The following is a 19,078-nucleotide window of genomic DNA, read 5'->3' on the forward strand; positions in this document are numbered from 1 at the left end:
ATGACACATTATTTGCTTTATTTTGCGCATTTTTTTCCAAAGCTCTATTTGTAGGATGCTGACATCATCACACTTGGCAAAGAGGGATTCATCACTCCTAATGTATTTGCACAGTCTCCAAAAATGCCACTTCGCTCAAAGGCTGTTTTTACACACACAGCATTTGCAAGATTCCAACCTCTACCAAACTATATTATGCTTTTGGAGAAATATGCACTAACACGGCATGCTATATGTATTACTGGGTGGTTTCTGTTCTCCTTGAATATTTGTAGGATGCTGACATCATCAGACTTTCCAAAGAGGGATGTACCTCTTTTAAAATGTGTTTCCACAGTCTCCAAAAGGGCCACTCCTCTCAAAGAGTGTCACACACATATTGCTTTATTTTGAGCATTTTTTTCCAAAGCTCTATTTGTAGGATGCTGACATCATCACACTTGGCAAAGAGGTATTCACCACTCCTAATGTGTTTCCACAGTCTCCAAAAAAGGCCACTTCTTTCAAATCCAATCTCACTCACATACACTCAGCAATTGCAGGATTCAAACCCCTCCTTAACTATGCTATGATACTAGTAAGATACACATTAACACAACTCACTACATGCTTCACTGTGGGGTCTGCATTCACATGCTATGTTTTTAGGTTGCTGACATCAGACTGGACATGGTTATTTGTGTGCACGTAGTGTTATGCAATCCCACGAATGACCCTTGTGGGTCAGCAGATGTGAACATCTTGAACAGGAATACACAATTCATACCTGGTTGTGATCTGTCTGTGGACATATTACCATTCCTTCATATGACAATACATATTCATGCACGGTTTGTAGGTTTTGTGGATACCACATGTGTCTGCAATGTTGGTAAAGCTCTATTCAAGGTGTATGTGGGGCCTGTGTTGCTCCTGTCAGTGATGTTTGTCCTGTTTGGCTGCCTTGAAAGATATCTAGCAGGTTTGTGGAACATGATGTGCTCATTAACATACCACAGACGTTTGTGTTGTGTGTTTGCCGGTTTACAATATCTCTGTTCCTGACTGCAATCATGATGGACTCCATGGACTAGCATTTTGGACTTCGTAGGCTTATAGGAATATAGTTCCCATGGTGTGTTGTGCACCAACACTTGTGGGGTGTGCCACATGTTGCTGTAACACATTCAACGGTGTAAGATCCTGTAGAGAGTGTGAGGCTCAACAGACTGTTCGGGTGCAGTGTCTGTTTGTCCTGTCATTCACTTATGACACATATGGGCAAACATTGTTATCCATGTGATGGGATTCATTTGGCATTGTGGGGACCAGTTTACACATTCTACATGTGATATCTCCTGGTATGATGTTAGGTCCTTTTGTCACTGGGAGGTGGGTATGTATGCATGGACCTGTCTGACAGGATGTTGACATTGTCAGTCAGGTACAGTTGACCCTGACTCAGGACATATATGACTGTACATCGATATTTCTCACCTAGCTAAAGGAGGTGTAATGTTTCTGTCTGTACTCCTTTGCAGATTATCTTTCCACAGCAACAACAAACCTGAACACTAAAACCCTGTTATACTCTTTTACACACTTGACACACTACTGATCCTTTGTGATCAGTCGACAGTGTATGCCATCATCATATCCTGGCATGTCCAAAGGTCGGTTTTGTGTGTACTCTCCAGTCCAGCTGGTGCATATTGGAATTCTGACGCATTGTTACAACTGCCTTATGTACACAGGTAACACTGTCCTCCTACCAACAAACTCAGATATCTGTGAGAGGTGCAACTGTATAGACAGACAGGAGGCTGAGCTCTCCCAAGCCATGACTGGCACAGTCTATCGGGTGGTGAAGGTAACCACACACACCACAAATACAGTTACACATGCACCTATGACAACAGCAAACCATATACATTGACACACAATGACATACTTGGAGCATCTAAATGTACTATGCCTAAGCAGCTGAGACATCCAAAGCAGACACACAAACAACTGCTAACACACAACCATACACACATATCATCACATAGTTCACAAAGTCATTGTGCCACACAGTCACTGCCCTTAGGCCTACATAACACACCTCATACAACTGTATTAGGTGAGTGTAATTGTTGGTCACATTGACATCCCACTCACCAGGCTGAACAAGGTGAAGGTCATTTTGTGCTGTGTGTCGGGTGCCAGGATATGCCACATGACACATGCACTGTTGTCAGTCTACTGCAAGTACAAATATGGCTCCATCATTGAGCATTCCGGTGTGTAGACACTCAGACGTTCCTCCCTGGACTACATGACAAGAGACATAGAGGGGCTCTCTGATCATGTAGGCCAGGACAGTATGACCCTGACCTTGTGTAGCATCTTACCCTCACCAAGTACTATGTCATAGTATACAGATGACATGATCAGTTTTAACAGTTGCCTAACATATTGTTGTCATTCACAGGGGATCCAGTGTCTGTCAGCCTGGGATTACATGCTCAACATGCCATGTACATTCGCTATGGACGCCATGCAGCTGTCACCCCTAGGCTTTCACAGACTGCCTTAGGCTCTTGACACACACATAGTGGCTGTTTGAAGTGAGGGTCAGATGACGTAACCACAGCCATAGATGTTATAGGGTACAGGAAACGGAGAGTGATGGTGCTCAACAACTGATGTCTAACCCTCAGAATGCATGCACTCAGGACTCACATCAGTATGGAATCTGTCGATATATGTGCAGTAACAAACTCCTGGTTCAGGCTCACAAAAGCACAGCAGCACTAACATATTTTACATCATACCATGGTTTTCAGACACAGGACTCGGTCTGGACAACAACAATAGAGGGGGATTCCATATACATCATTCATACACACACCTCCAGGTTGGTAGTAGTACACAAAGCATTGGAGAATGTATATGTGCAACTGAGAGTGGTCAAAACTGCATTTCAGTTTGTAGACTGTTACAGACCACACTCCCAAACATGGGCACAATAGTCGTTATTCCTGGGAACACTGGGGAATGTGAAGGTCTCACCAAACACCATTATATTGTGTGACTTCAAATACACAAACATTGACTGGGTATACTACTCAAGCAGTGACACCCTCGCACAACAGTTGCTAAGATTGTTACACTCAAATGCTAGGGCAGACCTGGTCACCACACCCACAGGGGGTTATACATGTGGTACCTGATCATCACACACATGGGGACTCTATGTTCCACAACAGAGGTATACCTGTAATTGGTAAGGTCGGAACATACATTCATCTCACTAGACATACATATCCCATACACACACACATCCTATGTGATCTCAGTGACATACTTCTCATGAGCAAACATCACACTTGTACAAACTGAGGTGGTATCCCTCAATGACCCTGGGACAGTGTTAATTACGGCCCAGACAACTACATACTTTACAAGCACATTCTATGGACAACTACTGGAATTCATGGATCATGCTATCCCAGATAACTACAAGACTCACTCCTCCAAAGGCAGGAGACCTGTCTACTGGACCACAGCCATTACAGAGCTGTACATGGACAGGAGGAGGCTGCTACATTATAGAGCACAATCACAATCTGGAAGGCATCTCTGATCAGTACTATGGTATAGCTACGATCAGTTGTTGACTCATCTAAGGCGAACTTCTAACGGACACTTGCAGCAGACACTGTGGACAATCACAAGGCCTTATTTAGTTATATCAGGGACCTCTGTGGGAACTCACAGATATGCTGTGAGTTACTGCAAAATTACAAATGATACAGTGAACCCACTGACATTGCGAACATCCTGGACAACAGGTTCAGTGGGAATGTTTCCCCACCATCCCCCCTGCAGTGCACATGTCCATCACAACAGGGTGTAGCCTCCCTGACATCACAGATGAACATGTGTGTGCTGCCCTCTCCATAGCAGACAACACAGCATCAGTGGGACCAGATAGTGTCCCAGACTGTGGCATACACGAGATTCATGACAAACTTCACACTCACATTATGTCACTGTTCAATATCACAGTTACTACAGGATGTGTATCCATGGAATGGTGTACAGCTACGGTGTATCCGCTACACAGTGCTGGTGCCACAAGGGACCCTGGACATTATCACAATATATGCCTAACTATCCTGGTCTGCTATGCTATGGAGTGTATCATCATGGAACACATACACATTGTGAACCTACAGACACTGGATCCTACACAATTTGGTGTTGTTGTGTGCATATCTTGCCTCTTGCAGATGTTTGATGTCTTTAAACAGTTAACAGGTCCATAGATGTACACAGGGTTGTCCAGACAGCCTACCTGGAGCTCGAACACCACTTCTACACAATACCCCACTTGGCCTTTACACATTAGATCACCGGATTCAATATCTACACATATGTCACAATCTGGATTGCTAACTGGATCATGGATAGCACACACATGGTCAGTATTGCAGGTGTCATGTCTGACTATACATCAAGTTACACGTGGCATCCCACAGGGCTCAGTCCTGGGACCTCTATTGTTCTGTATATATTTCTGATACATACTGGCTAACACAGGGGGAATATGGATGACTATGTTTGCAGATGGCTGCAAACTGTGTGCCATATTCGACTCCACAGCTGGCACAGGCATCCTCAGAAAGGATCTCACAGAGATGGCTGACTGGTGCCAGAGCCATAGCCTACAGCTACCTTACTTCAGATGCATAGTCATCACCTTTGGTAGTAACATCATGCACACACATCACCACATAGCTGATGATACATCACGTACAGTGTGTGTGGTTTGTGATTTGTGGACATGAATACTTAGTACTCTTGCCTTTGACATTCACATTACCAATGTTGTTGGACACACCTTCTATTTAGGCAACCTTATCCCATACAGTTTTACATCCAGATCAGGTGGGGTCATTGTGACCCTGTAGTTATCTTGCATATGCTTGGATACAATGGTCCATTTCAGATGTACCTTACCCAACACCTGCAGCAACTGGAATTAACACAGATTTACATACCAAGTGGATCTAGGGACTCACACAGATGGTATGCACAGTTTGGCTATGGTGACCCCAGCTATCCTCAGTTGCTTACTGCCTACTTGGATGCAGTCTGTGCCTTTTCTTTGATGCCATGTCCATCACAGCATTGATGGACAGGCTCCATGTGAGGATATCAAAGTCCCTTACAGCTACATGCTCCAGGGACAGGTACATGAGCAATGATGTTAATAGGAAATGCTGGAGGGGCATATTACCATCACAGAGGCTCCACTCACTCGGGAATGTGATCACAGTACCACATATGCACAGACCCACGCTGAACACCTACAGGTGACATCTTCACAGGTGGACGGGTGATCGTATGTTTAGGCCTGGGATATGTTATGGGTCCTTGCTAGACAGAGGCAGAATGAAATGAACATATGTGAGATATCTTGTGTGACCTACTATTGACAGGCACAGTCTACTGATCTAGCATGATTGCAGACTACAAACACACTGTGGCTAGTCTTCTACATACCCTTGGACAGATAGCCTAGTGACAACTTCTGAACCTATGCTAATGTTCAGGATGCACATTGTTCAGTGATGGTACTGATTGCAGGTTTTGTTTCTTCTTTGCTTTACCACTTCCTATGAACAACCTAGGTTTCTGCATAACGTATTTGATTGTGACAGTATTTCACTATTTTATATTGTGTCTGTTGTCATATCACTGTGTGCACATGGTGGATTGGTGAATAGTGCAAGGTTCCTGGGTTGACCCTTGCAACTGTGGGATATGTGTGGCCCACTGCTGTACTCAAACTTTACCTAAGTGTGTGAGCATGCCCAGTTCAGACTTTCAGTGTTTTGTTGCCTGACATTTGTCTCATAGTTTCAAGTGTGTGAGCATGCCCAGTGTGACCTTGCAGTATGTTGCTGTCTGAGGTCCACTACGTTTGTTGATGTGTGTGAACATTAACAATATTAACATTTATACTATATGTGTGTTGAATATCAGGTTCTATCATTACTGCAGGCCTCACCTTTGTGTCTTGACTCGACAGGGATTATGCTATGCATGCAAGGTTTCCATTAGATACTTAGCATTGACTTATCAACATTTTTTTCATGCAAGCTGACCATTGACATGCTGTCATGGTTTAGTGGTTCTGTTCTTTAACTATAGTACATTGTATCCTGGGTTCGAGGACTGTCACTGCTTCATATTTTCATACATGGCAGAACAGACTGCTTCAAGAAAAGTGAAGCAAATATGAACTTGTTAACCTGCTTTTGATGAAATATACTCACATTTGACCAGACTTGCACTACATTGCTCAATGTTGCCCAACATTGCTGGACAGTGCACAATATTGCTGAACATTGCCTGTAGTTGTGCTACTTAGTGTGTGCAATTTTGTTCACATATACTAAATAGTGGTGAGAGCTGTTTAGCAGTGCTTTATATTGCTTAACACATAGCAATCATGCCTCAGGTGGTGCTGCAGGGCTGCCTATGTCGGATGCACATTTTACATTCCCTATACATGTTTGTTAACAGGTAGTGTCAAGTTAGGCATCGCTTTTACTATATGTGCGAGTCGGAGAGAGGTATAATTTCCAGGGTTCCTACTGAGCCAGTGTATATGCTATGCGTTGCCTCTTTGCCAAGGCCAAAGCATACTGGGCACGCCTCCTTCTGCCTACTGGGGCAGGCTCAGGTTGTTCCTCCTCTGAGTCACACTCTGCCTGTGATGGCCTTGGCAATGGTGGGGGGCTGTTTTGCCTGGCCCTATGCTGCTCCTGCTGCAGCTGTTTTCGCAGGATCATACTGTGTAGCATAGCACATACTGTGACTATTTGGGTACATGTAGTTAGTGAATACTGCAAGGCTCCACCAGATGTGTCCAGGCACCAGAACCATGACTTGAGCAGCCTAAACACATGCTCGATTACATTTTGTGTTTGTGCGTGTGCGGCATTATGGCATTCCTGTTCAGGTGTGTGTGCATTTCTGATGGGTGTCATCAGCCACAGCTCAAGTGCATATCCAGCATCCCCCACTAGGTGACTATGAGGGATGTCCCCATTGGCAAATGTCTGGTACAGCTGTGTCAGATGCCAGATATGGGAGTCATGGTAGCTTCCAGGGCAGCCAGCACACACATTCATTATTATGCCCTGGACATCACACATGACCTGGCAATTGATGGAGGGGTAACCCTTGCAGTTATAGTAGACCCTACCCTGCTCACTGGCTGGTGCTTTGATGTGAATGTGCGTGCAGTCTATTGCACCCACTACCTCAATGTATTCTGCTATTTGCTGGAAGAGACGCATATTGCTGGCCAATACCTCACGGGAATTGGGGAAATATACATGATCACCGACATGTGCTGCCATGGCATTCAGGAACTGGTGCAGTACCCTAGATGCTGATGCCTGTGAAATCCCCATCATATCACCAGTTGGTCTCTGGAAGGTACCTGTTGCTAATATTCTTAGGCCAACACATACCTTGGTTTTCACTGGGATGGGTTCCCCTCTTTTGGGTCTGTGTGTGAGGCATGGCCTGCACAGCTCAACAATTTGCTGCATGAGGTCTTTGTCCACTCTATAGCGCTCCACTATCTCCAGCTCATGTAGCCCCTGGTAGGTTACCCTAGGCCTGTACACTCTTCTCCGTCTCCTCACTGTGGGTTGCTCAGCAGCATTTGCATTGTCACCACCCTAAGCATGTTGCATATGTCGCCTTATGACAGCAATGGCAGCCCCTAACATTTCTTTGTTTCAGTGAAGCTTTTTCAGTTTTCACTTCTATTAGCTTACTGCAGTGTTGCAGTGTGTCTGAGAAATACATACTGGAATGTTTTTGGCTGGGTTTTGAGTGCTGGGCTGGGCTGGGCTAGTGTAATACCTGTGTAATTGGCTGATTTCAATTGTTTTCACCTGCTAGCTCTGCTAGTACTCCCTGGTTAACTTCCTACTATTTGTTGTGCTTCCTTTTCCCTTTCTGTTTCCTCAGGGGGCAGTGCCACGCAAACAAGCGCAAACACGCGCACACCAGCTCACATGTGCGCACACATGCTTACACGGACTAAAACGTGCTTATTCCTGTTAAAATGCGTGCACACCAGTGCAAATGCCCTTACAACTGTTTACACAGCCTTACATATGCTTACTCAAGCCTACACGCGCGCACACACTTGCACGCACACACACTGTCTTACTCGGGTTTACTGGCGCGCACACGCGTGCATGCACGCTCAGCAAAAAACTTTGGTGTTATCCACAGCATACCCCTTCAATTTCTTGACTTTACCTGGCCTACCTGTTGACACACCTCTTTCACTATTATGTAAATGTAAGCTGACACATGTCACTCTGCTCCAATGAGCTGCACTCCTTTCATACATACCCCCCGTGATGTCACCTATCTTCTACTCTGTTACTCCCCTTATCCTACTAATACACTCCACTGACTGTGCTCATTTGCTATGTGAACTTGCGATTCACTATCATAACTCTCATTTGCATAGGATTGCTTACTAATGCTTAGTTACATCTCTTAGACTGAGCTTCCCCCCTTAGCAACCTCTACTCGGTGGCCATGTTGTCTTCAGCCTGCCATTCCCTTGCATTGTAAATTCATTTTAGCTATGAAATCCACATTTGTGGATCTTAATTATTCATTTTCTGCTTTTTAGGGTGCAGCGCGTTTGCGCGGCACTGCGCTACGGTTAAACCCCGGAGATCGGGATTAAAAAAAAAGTTTTTTTATTTTTAATTTGCATCACTTCCCATTGGCAATGGCCGTATTTTTGGTCATTGGCATGCTTCCTCCTGTGAATGCATGCTTTTTTTACTGCTGACACGGCTCCATTTTGCTATTTGCAGAACCGTACTCAGTTATCAACTGAGTACATTTCTGCAGATAACACTACTCCTACTCAGACAGGTTTGGGTTTCCTGGATCGCAAATTTACCTCATTTGCATGGCTTTCATCTGCAATTGAGGTAATTTGCATATCCCAGCCCTGTCCGTGTAGGACTAGTTTAGAGAGCTCAGTTGCACGTCCATGCCGGCTGTTCCTGGATCGCTTGGCAGACATATTGGCTTGCTGGATTCTTACTCTACTCTTAGACTCCGTGAAAGCCTTCGTGAATCCGGCCCACAGTAAAGTACAATTTCCCTTAAGAGCACACAGAGATCACAGTCAGTCTGAGGCTGGTTTCTCCCTTTATCTCCAGATCTCTAGCCTAGTATCTAACTATGAACCTATGAACCTATGAACTACATATGTTTTTGCATAGGCAGATCAGCAAGTGATTAACAGGTATACATATGCACACATGCTAAAAAGGCACCATAACATAGACACTTGTTCCTGTGCATAGGAACATTGCATTGTACTGTAGGATAATAGCAGTATTGGCATGTTATACTACAGATGAACTTCAGGAGGTGAGTCCACCTATCCAGCAGCAATGATGTCAACAGGCACCACCATGGATTGTGAATAACAACACAGAGAAAGAGGAGGGATCAGCAGACCTGACATCATCAATAATAGCTGCATCACACACCATTGTTCTGCCCAGACCAGTGGAGCAGCCAATTGTCCCTTTGTGTTGCACCTCCCTGTCCCTATTTTTTCCTATGCCTTATATTTATGTGTTCTTGCCCTAAATGATAATCACATGGTAACCATTTGAAATTTTTGGACCCACAAGAGTGAGTCCTGAAATGCAGAGACTAAATAGCCAAAAAAAAAATCAGACTTACATATACTAACTTCATGATGCCATTTCTCAGAATATTCCCTTTTCTCTGAGGTATGGCAGTTTCACAGTTGGTATATATAAGTTTTTGGGGGGCGGGGGGGGGGTAAGGAAAAGAGCAATTTCTAAGATTTGCTCTTTTCCGGTGTTTTTGGTCCTTTTTTGGCTTTTCAGGCACTTGGCATTTCAAGTGCTGACATTTCAATAGGGAGCCTAATTACACCTTTCAGATACGTTCCATATTACATATCAGCATGTCCACTTATTTCAGTGCACCCACAGTAGTGTAGTGATCTTTTGAAAATTACCATATTGTAGTCACATTTAAAGTTACATTTATGGTGTTCAGAAGTAGTGCTAATTCATTGTGCTTGTTGCTTTGTGTTCATCACCTGCACCCTCCAATTACTGAACAGTGGCAAATCCATGAATTTGCAAAATGGGGGGGGGCACTGTCTGATTGGTTGTCTACCAGGGTGGGAGTGGAAAAATGGGTCACTGGGTTTGGCGGTTGTGGAAAGATCACCTTAAGAAGGCATATAGTGCTCAGTTTAGGATGAAACTGGGAAACTAAGTTCAATTCTCATGTCTTTCAACAGTGGTACTACCATTACCATCAGATTATAAAAGATAAACAGATTTGTATAACCCATCCTTCGGGGAAGGGGTGCAGGTCTACTGAAAGCTTGTGAACTCCATGCTTTATGCAGCATAACTTCATTAAGCATAAATTTTCTTCTGACCATCTCAGCTACAGGGCCAAACACTCTCTCTCTTTTGATGCACTGACTCATACTTTATTTTATTTGTTTTATTTTGCATTTGTTTATTGGGAGAGTCTGACTGGGCATAAATCACGTTTTCAGTGGAGGCCAGGGGAGAAAAGCTCCACAAAGGTTAGTACAGTAAATGCAATACACAAGTTATTAAAGAACAGTACAATAGAATAAGTGCGCAATATGAAATAACGTGACAAATCTACAATACAGTTGTAGGGCATTTCATTCAGTTATATGGTTAAATTCATACAATGATTAATACAATAAGCAACAAGTTGTTTGAGTACAGAACCTAGAAAGGAGTTGTTGTAAGCTTGCACAAGAAGATCAACATGGGAAGTTGCCCAGCATCTGAACACTTGCATATCTAGAACCTGTTAAAATGGGCCCAGAGGAGATTTTTGAAGTTATTTTTGTTTCCTGTGGTCCTAATATCTAGTGGGATGGAATTCTATTTTTTGCAACAAAAGTAGAGAGAAGGGAGTCACCAGAACAATTTTTGCTTTTGGTTATGTCAACTAGTGCTTTGTTGGTGGCTCTTAGTAGGCAGTTGTTGGAATAGATATTCAGTAGACCATTTTATCAGGATTAAATAGGATTTAGTGGGCTATTGTAAGTTGGTTATATGTGAGCAGGTTAGGTAGTTCTAGCCAGGATAATTGCTTGATTGCTAGGCAGTGATGTGTACTGAAGGGTGAGTCGGTTGCAAACTTAGCTATTTTATTATAGCAAGTGTTTAGTGTCTTTAAGTCTGCTTTATTTAGGTTGATGAGTATGGAGGAGGCCTAGTGATGTGTGGAGACTAGGTGGGTTTTTGCAGTGGTTGCCTTTCTGTTGTTGGTGAGATATTTTCTGCATCTATATATGGTTCCGAGTTTTTTATGGACTTTTTTGTTGTCTGTGCAATATGCATATCAAACTTCATGTTGTGATCAATGATAACTCCTAGTAGTTTGGTGTTTTGGACAGGTGTGATGGGTTGTTGTTAGCTGAGTATATTATGAATGGAGGTATGGGGTCTGAGGCTCTTATGGGATGGAATATCATTAGCTGGGTTTTTTTGGGGTTAGGTATTAGTTGAGAGTTGGCTATCCAGGTTTCAACAGCAGCAAAGGATTCTTGTGTCAATTTCTGGAGAAGAGGGAGTGATGGGGCAGAGCAGATTAGGTTGGAGCCATCAGTGTACTGGACTAGAGTGGCATGCTGGGTAGATTTCTGAAGCTGGTTGGTAAAAATGTTGAAGAGAAGAGGACCGAGGTTGGATCCTTGGTGACAGGTAGGCAGGGAGACAAGGAATTTTGCCATTTTACTTCCTGTTAGTGGTTAGATAGATAATCCTGAAACCAGGCTAGAGTGGAGTGGCTTAGATTAAGATCAAAGAGAGCAGTTAGGTGTTTCGGATGAGAGACAGTATCAAAGGCCTTGGAGAGATCTAGGAAGATAGTGGAGACAAGCTTGCCGTTGTTCTGGTGTTGATTTATAGTATTGGTAAAGCTCATAAGGGCTGTGGTGGTACTGTGATTAGAATGGAATCCATGCTCGGTGTTAGACAGCAGCTTGTTAGTATTTTGGAATGTATGCATTTTTTGAATATTTTATACAAAGGAGATAGGATGGCAATCGGACACTAATTAGATAATTCTACTGAGTTACCCCTTTTTTGAAGTGGTATTACATGTGAAATTTTCCACAGAGAAGGAATGCGTTGTTCTGATAATGAGCAATGGATCAGCAGAGAAATGGGACATGAGATGGCTTTGGCTGAGATCTTGAGGTATTCTGCAGGTAATTTATCAGCAGCCAGGTCTGTGGGTTTAAGTTTATTCACATATTTATATATTGTGCTAGTACAGGTTGTAAGGAGAAGCTGTTTTGGTTTACAGGTGAGGATGTCAGGTTTGGATATAAAGTAGCAGAATTATTATCAGTGAGGTCTAGAATGGATTGGTAACTTATTTGTTTAATTAAGTGCAAATATTATTGGTGGCGGTATGGATGTTTGGGGGAGCAGTACTGGTCTTTTCTTGTTGCAGGATTTTATTGATGGCAGCCCGGAACTTTTGTGGGTTAGTTTTGTGTTTGAATTGGATGTCTGTACAGTGGTTCCTTTTGTCTGTCCTAATTTGTTTTTTGGCTTTGTTCCTTAGTTCCAGGTAAGCTTATCTATTAGTTTGTTTTATTGTGTTGCCATGAGTCAAAGCATTGTCTCACTGTTTTAGGAGTAGTCTGGTACCTTTGGTAAGCCAGTGCTCATAATTTGATTTAGTTCTAACAGTTCTGATGGGGCGAAGTGATATAGAATGTTAAGGAAAGTGTTGTTAAAGTGGTCTACAGCACTATCCAGGTAGAGAAATGAGGTGGTCTCCAACTGCATTGATTTAGCGCAGATATGAAATCTTGGGTTTTGAAGTTCTTTGTATTTCAGATTTGTTGGAGGATGGTAGATTTTATTGGGTTCACTTGGTGTCTTATTACAAAGGTGGGAAGGTGATTGCTGAGGGTATCTGGGTGGAACAGGAGAGGTAAGATTGAGATGGCTGGTTAGTGAGGATCCATTCTAAGATGGACTCCTTTTTAGATGCTTTATCTACTCAGGTTGTGGATTTTATAAATTTAGTGAAGCTTTGTAGGTTGATGTGGTTGGTGGGGTGGGATGAGTCACAGGAGGACCAGTCGGTATTGAAGTCACAAGGTATGATTGTTTCCTGGAGGACGTTTTGGGATGCCTGGTCTAGAATGGATTCTACTGTATTAATATTATTGCCGGGGGGTATATAGGTACCAATTATATATAGGTGTTTCTTTTGAATTGATTTTTACCTTGGTGAATATTGTTTCTGCATTATTGAACTTTGGTGGGTTGTTATCTAATTTATCAATGGTCAGGCTATTTTTGATGAGTAGTGCAATACCTCCACCTCTTTTGAATGTCCTGTCTTGTCTAAGAACATTACACCTGAGGGGGTGAAACAAATACATTATCATTGATTTGCAGTTTAAGCAAGGTTTCTGTGAGAAGAACTATGTCAGGGGAGTAAAGGGCCAGTGTCATGTAGTTTGATATTTTATTCAGTATGCTTCTTATGTTTATGTTAAGTATTAGGAGGTTATCAATATGCAGTCCTGACATCTCTCCCTTGGCTTGTTGTGCTTTATCTAGTTAAATTGCATAGCATGACTGAAGAAGGAGAAAATCTGTTTATCTATCTTCCTGGATGGACCTAACTAATATATAGTTGGTTACTAACAACCTAAGTTGAAGGGCTTGGAGGTGCCAAAGCAGTACTGTTAGCCTTATTAAGTGAGCCTTTCAACTGTACTGCTTTAGCGCTTTTAAGGCCTACAGCTTCAGGAAAAAAAAATTACCTGGACAACACAGTGCTGGATCACTCAAATGTGAATTTCAGCTGTTCTCTACATGCTAACCTTAACTCAGGAGATAACATTTGGCACTCCAGAAGTCCGGACTGTCCAACAAATAAGTCTTCATTTTTTTCTCATACAGTGTTATGCTTTCAGCAACACTCTAAATGCAGCACTGTCTACCATGAGGTAACTACTAATGTCCCCTCATCCATTTACTGCCAAAGACCAACCCCGCAAGGTAAAACTTATCCCAGGTCAGGGCTACTGACCTTTCACAAAATTAATGCATTCCTTTTATTGCTCAAGTGTTACAAAAGTTAAAACGCCAAGAGCTCCTTTGCATGTGCTAACTACCATGAACAACACTGACCATTTTTTGGAGTGCTGCCTCATCTAGCATAGAGAGTACCAATCGTCCATCTTCACAATCCCTGATCCTGGTACAATGCACTGCTAAGCCTGATCAAAGCTCTTTCGATTCAGTAAAGAGTGGGATAACAAGATAGTTAGTACACAGTCATGAAGAAGGATTTTTCTCAGTAAAACCTTTCAGGAGCTTTTCCTACACATGCACAGCACAAACTAGAGGTGGTCAGCACTGAAACTCATAGAAATGTATCACTTGTTGGTCTGATTCATCTTGTCAATCCAAGACACCACCAGGCTTCCAAAGCTGCTCCTGTCAGACTTGTGCTAAAAACAAAATAGTACAGAGTTAAATGCAATAGTGCCATGTGTAACACATCCATCTTGCAGTATATTATACATCCCACTTCAATCCTAAAGGTGCTATAAACCTGTTTTACTTAGCGCTGGCTTGAAACCATGCAACTTCCTACACTTGCTCATCAATCATCTGCCCCTCCCATACACCTGCCAGTTCAAAGGTTTGTGCAACTTGAACCTTGATTTAATGAAAAATCCTCTTCTGTTCACTGTGACACACTTTACTGATTAGTACTTTATGCTGGATGAGAGAGATCCAGTTGGAGGAGCAATTTGTGATCATCATATAGATCATCTGACTGCAACTTCCAATTGCATGTTTCACTGAAAATGCAAGTTGAAACCAAAAACTATTTTCCATTTTCAACACAGTGCAGTCACAGTTGAGCTGCTGATCATCGAAAAGGAAATGCAGAGTCTTTACATTTTCTTTTCCACAATCAACAGTTCAACTGTTTCAGTGATATAACAGATACTGGGATTGACAGCTTTAAAAGGGGGTGGGGTGCACCCCTGTGCCAAGGCCTAACTCTGCCACTGCTGAAGATTTTAAATTGGAGCCATGATGCGTAACAAAAAGCAACTGAATTTTGTTTGGTAATGTTGCTAATTCTTGTTTTACATGGTGCTCAGTGGTTTACTGCAGCTGTCCAATTACATTCTTTAGTTAGCTCGGTTTTCTAAATAAACTATAGACCACCCTAACAGATCAGTAACACGCATAAGTGTCAAAACGTTAACAAAGCAGATATCAAGTATATACACAAAGCTGATAAATTCTATAGACACACAAAGCAACTATAAATATCAAATGAAACTGTGAATCTTCTGCCTATCAATGCTGTACAGAATATGGATAAGCAAAATTATTTTAAAATTGCTGAAAACAATAAGGAAACAATTAGACCTAGAAAATTCGATCATAAAATAAAAACATATGCCTGAAATAAAACAGCAAATGATCAAAGGAAATCACATGATCTGTGATATATCAATGTCTTATGGATATTGCTGATTCTTCTGTCAAGTTGTTCAGAGAAAGACTATTTAAAAACTCAGTAGAATTCCAGCATTACAATAATCTGCTAACACCTATGTCAAACACCTAGCATCTATCACCCTGTCCCATGCAGGTACCAAATTAGACCCCCCATTCCAGCTACTAGATATGATGGCATACCTAATAGCAGCTACCAATTTAAATAACACCAAAGCTCAACTTGAATGAAAAAATAATTTGCCCATTAGCTGCCACAACACTTCCTCAAATCTATCCTGTAATTACTAGCTTACAGTGAACCAAAGAAAAATAAAGTACCTCTATACTCAAGGGAATACCAAGTAAACAGACAGAAATGGCCTAGACCACTTACTGACCAATCAGAAAAGATAAAACAAAAATTAATAAAAGAGAGAAATTCCAACAAAGTAATACTGCACAGAAAAAGGCTCGTTCATAAAAAAGTAGTGACACGCAAACGGTCTCCACTGCAATTTTACTAAAACTAGAATATTTGCAAATTGCAAGTCAGTTAAAAAAATAGATTAAAAAGAAAATGACAGAAAATTGAATATGTGAGATATTGTACGGCTGGCTGTATGATATAATTCTTATCTTGAATGAGAAGAATTAGACTTACAAGCATAAAATATCTCACTCATAGTTTGCTACTTGTGACATAACCTATACAAGCTCCTACCATACCCTGTACCCTTGTCTCTCTCTCTCTCCATAATTATACATATATATATAAAATCAGGGTGGCTTTAGGTAAAGTGGCACCCTAAACAAAAAGGTTCATGGCAACCCCCATCCAAACCCATTATGGCCTACTCACAATATTCCTATTACTTTATTCTTCCTTTTTCTCACAGTTTGTCTTACTCATCAGTTTTTTTTCTGCTGTTATTCATTCATTCAACATGTTCTGTCTAAACAAGATTACGCTCTGATAACTGTGGGGGAAAAACTGCATTAAGCTGATGGTTTGGGGGCGTTACAGTCTTTTGATCCCATGATGGCCTGATCAAAAATCCCATCCACAGAAAAGAAATTCAATCCTACTTTTTTATTTCAAGAAATATCTTGTATCCAAGTTTTAATGCTGATAGATGACCAAACACCAGTTCACAACAAACTGAGAAGACAAGTGCTTGTGAGAATACATAATCTACATGTATCTAGGAATTGTAGGAATAGTACTGCACCCGACCCCACACACAACTTAAAGTAGGTAGTTACTTTCTGTCTGTCCGCCAGGTTAAACTGGGATGAAAATTAAGGGATAAATGTCACAGTTATATTTCAAGTTGCTGCTGCATTTATATACTGCATACCTCCTCATCCCTCACCCCCAAAAGGCAGCCACCTTCTGTGTGCCCTTCTGACATCAGACTGGCACAAAACTGAAAAAACAAACAGAACAGAACATATTTGCTGTCAGACATATTTAAACAGCATGCTTATTTACTTCCCTTCAAAAGATAACCACTTGTATAAGCATCATATATTTGATTTTGAGGAAAATAAAAAAAAAAAATAAAGCTTACAATAAGATTTCCAACTTGTTACATCTGTATACAGTACACTGCTCCTATGCAGCCCTCAGAAATTTGTGGGAAAAGTGCAAGAAATAATGTCAGCTCTTTCCCCCCCCCCAAACACAAGGTATTGAGACCTCTGAGGTTTGGGAAGAATGTTAACGAAATAGTGACATCATCTCCAGGCCCCACATAAGTACAGAGACCCTCAATGTATAGCTATGAACAAGACTGATTTTAGACTAGGTGGGGTTCATGTCCGAGGCGATTACTAAACTCATGTCAAAATCTATTTGTATAGTCCTGGGGTCTGGGGCCACTAAACTCCAGGTGTTACAAAGGTCTGGGTTGTCTGGGATGCATTATCCCCTATTTTTATGCATGATAACTGTTGAACTGAGTGGTTTACTGTTATTTCGCCAAATTAAATAATGGCAAATTGCTACTAATTTGAAACAAAAATGTGAATTTTATAATGGTGAACACATATAAAGTAGAACTGCTAGTGGTGAATGTTCGAATTCGACATGATTTGAACATTCACCACACTTCCAGAAACAGTATTACTGTGACTTTCACAGTAAAAAATGTGTTTGCGGGGGGGGGGGGGTAAGCCCCCCTGCACCCCCTGCTACTTAAATATACAAACTCAAGGATCACACTATAGTGAGGGACAGGGCACATTTCCCGATCCTCACTATAGTGCAATCTGCATCACAATGTCGAACCTTACAACAGCTAATGCTGTATTGCATTCCCTGTTGTAAGGTTCGACATTGCAGCATTCATTTTTTCATTGTGCAAAACAGCACTTTCGCACAAATGTAAATCGCATGAAGTGCGATTAACAAAATGATGTACAGCCGAACTGAACAAGTTACAACAGGGTCAGTTATTTTCATTCAGACTTCCCCTACCAAGCAGTTATAGCCGCTTTAATGTACAATTCAGACATTTGATCGTGATAAAAGAGGACAACTTTGTAATGTATTTCACCTTTGTTCCAGTTGCCACACATTAAAATAGTGCATGTCTGTTCACATAATCACATTAGTCCTGCAAAACCAAAATAATAAGCAAACAGCAGTAGACAACTACTCATTTTCCTCCACAGCAATTATACCTACTCTGTATGTGCATATCAGGTGTCCAGTTAAGTGGTATATCTTACTTTTCACAAATGCACATTAATCCTCTTAAGGCGGATAGTGATGCTGCATGTCCATTGCCATAACTAGCCTTCCTTCCTGCAGTCTTTTCAAGACTTCACTTAAATCTCACTTAATTTCTCACTGGCTTTGTCCTTGTCCAAACCCCAACTAATACCCCCTTCAACCCTTCTCTCCTTTCCAAAATTTAGATAGAGTATCCTCTCTATCACTATAACACTGAACTGAAGATTACTTACTACTTGTTAATCCTTCCAGGATTTAGTTATCATTTAGTCTATTATTATTGTTATCTAGTTACTGTTTAGATAATTTGTAGCTCTGTGTTTTACTTCTTATTTCTCAATGTTTGTAATTAGAGCTTACTACTCAAGTGTACCGATTTTGCTCCTGTGTTACTCCATGTCATGATCACTTCTACTATATACATACCTTTATTGTTATTGTTTTCCCATCTACCATGTCTTTCTGTGGAACTTTTCTCCCCGGGCCTCCATTGAAAAAGGACTTGTGTCTAGTCGGGATTTCCCGGTAAACAAATGTAAATAAATAATAAATAAATAAATAAATAAATAACATTGTTAACCTTATCACAAACAGTATTTTATAAAAAGTAACATCACACAAAATGCACCCAGCAAGCAAGTTAAAAAAATAACTTTCTGGCACTAATCAATCTATCATCTTAAGTACTTACATAACAATGAGCAAAAACAAA

Source organism: Protopterus annectens, chromosome 1.part0 (assembly GCF_019279795.1).
Source record: "Protopterus annectens isolate FY-2018-M chromosome 1.part0, PAN1.0, whole genome shotgun sequence".
NCBI lineage: Eukaryota > Metazoa > Chordata > Ceratodontiformes > Protopteridae > Protopterus > Protopterus annectens.